The sequence below is a fragment of the Babylonia areolata genome, unplaced genomic scaffold (assembly GCF_041734735.1).
Source record: "Babylonia areolata isolate BAREFJ2019XMU unplaced genomic scaffold, ASM4173473v1 tig00007512, whole genome shotgun sequence".
NCBI lineage: Eukaryota > Metazoa > Mollusca > Gastropoda > Neogastropoda > Buccinidae > Babylonia > Babylonia areolata.
The window spans coordinates 1-5,000 of record NW_027468445.1 but is presented as its reverse complement, the minus strand read 5'-3'; the positions used below and the strand labels follow the sequence as shown (position 1 = coordinate 5,000).

Sequence of the window (5,000 nt, the reverse complement as noted above, 5' to 3'; positions counted from 1 at the left end):
GAGTCACCAAAGGACGGGCAGAACCCGACTGGCTTTGAACTAATAAAAGCGCTCTTTCCCCGAGGGGTCGGAGCTGGTCGGCATGTATTAGCTCTAGAATTACCACAGTTATCCAAGTAAATTTGGATCATCTAAGGAACCTCGACTGATTTAATGAGCCATTCGCGGTTTCACCGTACGAGGGTGTGAACTTAGACATGCATGGCTTAATCTTTGAGACAAGCATATGACTACTGGCAGGATCAACCAGAATGCAACCCGTATTCTGCGTGCCCCCGGGAGACGGTTGCAGCGCCAGTTGGGACCGCTGCTCACAGAAACGAGGGCTGAGCTCTTTCCGTGGGCGGTCCGCGGCAGCACTATCAACTGAAACCACCGGACAACAGATTCAGGGCCTGAGAGTGCAACGAATCCATCGGTCTCGGCGGGAGGCGCGCCAAGAAGAAGAAGGAGGAGGAGGAGACCAGACCGGACCGGACCGGACCCCACCCTTTCTTCCTCCTCGACACCGTCTCCCGCCCGTTTCCACGTGCCGGACGACGCCCGGTTAGAGACGGGCGCGCCCTTGACGAGATGAAGCAGGCGTTACGCTTTGGGACGCCGAAGGGGCTGGGGAGCACCAACGACCGTCAGTGAGGGAGGAGAGAAAACGCTTCTCTCGACCCGTCGTCAGCGAACGCACCGAACCTTCTACGGACCGTGAGACGCCGGCCGACAAGCCGAGCCCCGGCAAAGGAAGCCCGGCGAGGCGGCCGTGCGCGTTCACACTTGGACGCGCAGGCGGGAAGCTCGGCAGCCGGGCGGGTAGCCTGCGGGGAGCTGGTGGGCTCCCGAGACTCCCGTCCCCCGACTCGGGCCTCGCACGCCGAGCGGTCGCTAGCTTGCCAGTGCAAAAGACAGAAGCGCGGGGGCAGTAAAGCCAGGCGGACGGGTCGACCGTTGCCGGCTGTGCGCCGACCGGAGCGATCCGCCACGCCACGCCGCGTCCCCCACAACCAGGGTGTCGCATAAGGCGCTGCGAAGGTGGACCTTGATCCACATTGGGCAGAGCCTGAGTTGAGGCCCCCCAGCACGTGCCTGGGGACCAGGCGTTGAGGAGTAGGCCTTTTTTTGAGGGCCCAGAAAGTATTTTGGCAATTGTAGCGAGGTTTTGGAGTTTTATCCACAACCTTTACCTGCCTTTTTTTTTCCATTTTTTCTCCGAGCATGCCAAAGTTGATAGAAAACGCGGTTCGGCATGGACGGGAGCAGGCGTTAGGCCTTTTTTTTGAGGGCCCAGAAAGTATTTTGGCAATTTTTTACTTTTATCCACAACCTTTACTGGACCTTTTTTTCTTTTTTTCCTTTTTTCTCTCTCCGAGCATGCCAAAGTTGATAGAAAACGCGGTTCGGCATGGACGGGAGCAGGCGTTGAGGAGTAGGCCTTTTTTTGAGGGCCCAGAAAGTATTTTGGCAATTTTTTACTTTTTTATCCACAACCTTTACCTGCCTTTTTTTCTCTCCGAGCATGCCAAAGTTGAGAGAAAACGCCGTTTGGCATGGACGGGAGGAGGTGTGGAGGAGTAGTCCATTTTTGAATGGCAGCGGAAAGATTTTGGCAATTGTAGCGAGGTTCTTCGGACTTTTATCCACAACCTTTACCTGCCTTTTCCTCAGCGAGCATGCCAAAGTTGAGAGAAAACGCCCTTCGCCATTGACGGGACCAGACGTTGACGACTACGTCTTTCTTTTTTTCACGGCGCCTGAACGATTTGGGCAATTCTCCACAGCGCGTTTACTTTTTATCCACAACCTTTACCTGCCTTTTCCTCAGCGAGCATGCCAAAGTTGAGAGGAAAACGCCGTTTGGCATGGACAGGAGCAGGCGTTGACGACCAGGTCTTTTTTTTGGTCTTTTTTTTTCACAGCGCCGGAAGGATTCAGGCAATTCTCCAAAGCCGGTTACTTTTATCCACAACCTTTACTGGACCTTTTTTTTCTTTTTTTCCTTTTTTCTCTCTCCGAGCATGCCAAAGTTGATAGAAAACGCGGTTCGGCATGGACGGGAGCAGGCGTTGAGGAGTAGGCCTTTTTTTGAGGGCCCAGAAAGTATTTTGGCAATTTTTTACTTTTTTATCCACAACCTTTACCTGCCTTTTTTTCTCTCCGAGCATGCCAAAGTTGAGAGAAAACGCCGTTTGGCATGGACGGGAGGAGGTGTGGAGGAGTAGTCCATTTTTGAATGGCAGCGGAAAGATTTTGGCAATTGTAGCGAGGTTCTTCGGACTTTTATCCACAACCTTTACCTGCCTTTTCCTCAGCGAGCATGCCAAAGTTGAGAGAAAACGCCCTTCGCCATTGACGGGACCAGACGTTGACGACTACGTCTTTCTTTTTTTCACGGCGCCTGAACGATTTGGGCAATTCTCCACAGCGCGTTTACTTTTTATCCACAACCTTTACCTGCCTTTTCCTCAGCGAGCATGCCAAAGTTGAGAGGAAAACGCCGTTTGGCATGGACAGGAGCAGGCGTTGACGACCAGGTCTTTTTTTTGGTCTTTTTTTTTCACAGCGCCGGAAGGATTCAGGCAATTCTCCAAAGCCGGTTACTTTTATCCACAACCTTTACTGGACCTTTTTTTTCTTTTTTTCCTTTTTTCTCTCTCCGAGCATGCCAAAGTTGATAGAAAACGCGGTTCGGCATGGACGGGAGCAGGCGTTGAGGAGTAGGCCTTTTTTTGAGGGCCCAGAAAGTATTTTGGCAATTTTTTACTTTTTTATCCACAACCTTTACCTGCCTTTTTTTCTCTCCGAGCATGCCAAAGTTGAGAGAAAACGCCGTTTGGCATGGACGGGAGGAGGTGTGGAGGAGTAGTCCATTTTTGAATGGCAGCGGAAAGATTTTGGCAATTGTAGCGAGGTTCTTCGGACTTTTATCCACAACCTTTACCTGCCTTTTCCTCAGCGAGCATGCCAAAGTTGAGAGAAAACGCCCTTCGCCATTGACGGGACCAGACGTTGACGACTACGTCTTTCTTTTTTTCACGGCGCCTGAACGATTTGGGCAATTCTCCACAGCGCGTTTACTTTTTATCCACAACCTTTACCTGCCTTTTCCTCAGCGAGCATGCCAAAGTTGAGAGGAAAACGCCGTTTGGCATGGACAGGAGCAGGCGTTGACGACCAGGTCTTTTTTTTGGTCTTTTTTTTTCACAGCGCCGGAAGGATTCAGGCAATTCTCCAAAGCCGGTTACTTTTATCCACAACCTTTACTGGACCTTTTTTTTCTTTTTTTCCTTTTTTCTCTCTCCGAGCATGCCAAAGTTGATAGAAAACGCGGTTCGGCATGGACGGGAGCAGGCGTTGAGGAGTAGGCCTTTTTTTGAGGGCCCAGAAAGTATTTTGGCAATTTTTTACTTTTTTATCCACAACCTTTACCTGCCTTTTTTTCTCTCCGAGCATGCCAAAGTTGAGAGAAAACGCCGTTTGGCATGGACGGGAGGAGGTGTGGAGGAGTAGTCCATTTTTGAATGGCAGCGGAAAGATTTTGGCAATTGTAGCGAGGTTCTTCGGACTTTTATCCACAACCTTTACCTGCCTTTTCCTCAGCGAGCATGCCAAAGTTGAGAGAAAACGCCCTTCGCCATTGACGGGACCAGACGTTGACGACTACGTCTTTCTTTTTTTCACGGCGCCTGAACGATTTGGGCAATTCTCCACAGCGCGTTTACTTTTTATCCACAACCTTTACCTGCCTTTTCCTCAGCGAGCATGCCAAAGTTGAGAGGAAAACGCCGTTTGGCATGGACAGGAGCAGGCGTTGACGACCAGGTCTTTTTTTTGGTCTTTTTTTTTCACAGCGCCGGAAGGATTCAGGCAATTCTCCAAAGCCGGTTACTTTTATCCACAACCTTTACTGGACCTTTTTTTTCTTTTTTTCCTTTTTTCTCTCTCCGAGCATGCCAAAGTTGATAGAAAACGCGGTTCGGCATGGACGGGAGCAGGCGTTGAGGAGTAGGCCTTTTTTTGAGGGCCCAGAAAGTATTTTGGCAATTTTTTACTTTTTTATCCACAACCTTTACCTGCCTTTTTTTCTCTCCGAGCATGCCAAAGTTGAGAGAAAACGCCGTTTGGCATGGACGGGAGGAGGTGTGGAGGAGTAGTCCATTTTTGAATGGCAGCGGAAAGATTTTGGCAATTGTAGCGAGGTTCTTCGGACTTTTATCCACAACCTTTACCTGCCTTTTCCTCAGCGAGCATGCCAAAGTTGAGAGAAAACGCCCTTCGCCATTGACGGGACCAGACGTTGACGACTACGTCTTTCTTTTTTTCACGGCGCCTGAACGATTTGGGCAATTCTCCACAGCGCGTTTACTTTTTATCCACAACCTTTACCTGCCTTTTCCTCAGCGAGCATGCCAAAGTTGAGAGGAAAACGCCGTTTGGCATGGACAGGAGCAGGCGTTGACGACCAGGTCTTTTTTTTGGTCTTTTTTTTTCACAGCGCCGGAAGGATTCAGGCAATTCTCCAAAGCCGGTTACTTTTATCCACAACCTTTACTGGACCTTTTTTTTCTTTTTTTCCTTTTTTCTCTCTCCGAGCATGCCAAAGTTGATAGAAAACGCGGTTCGGCATGGACGGGAGCAGGCGTTGAGGAGTAGGCCTTTTTTTGAGGGCCCAGAAAGTATTTTGGCAATTTTTTACTTTTTTATCCACAACCTTTACCTGCCTTTTTTTCTCTCCGAGCATGCCAAAGTTGAGAGAAAACGCCGTTTGGCATGGACGGGAGGAGGTGTGGAGGAGTAGTCCATTTTTGAATGGCAGCGGAAAGATTTTGGCAATTGTAGCGAGGTTCTTCGGACTTTTATCCACAACCTTTACCTGCCTTTTCCTCAGCGAGCATGCCAAAGTTGAGAGAAAACGCCCTTCGCCATTGACGGGACCAGACGTTGACGACTACGTCTTTCTTTTTTTCACGGCGCCTGAACGATTTGGGCAATTCTCCACAGCGCGTTTACTT

The 5,000-nt window shown here is 49.8% G+C and overlaps 1 non-coding gene across 1 annotated transcript in view; it reads right to left on the bottom strand.

The window, feature by feature from the left end:
• LOC143278853 (small subunit ribosomal RNA) overlaps nucleotides 1–253 on the bottom strand; it is a 1,829-nt gene extending 1,576 nt beyond the window's left edge. The window contains exon 1 of the ribosomal RNA XR_013054447.1: nucleotides 1–253. This exon is cut by the window's left edge and continues 1,576 nt beyond it. This is a non-coding gene — a ribosomal RNA (small subunit ribosomal RNA).
• Between the last annotated feature and the right edge of the window lie 4,747 nt (nucleotides 254–5,000).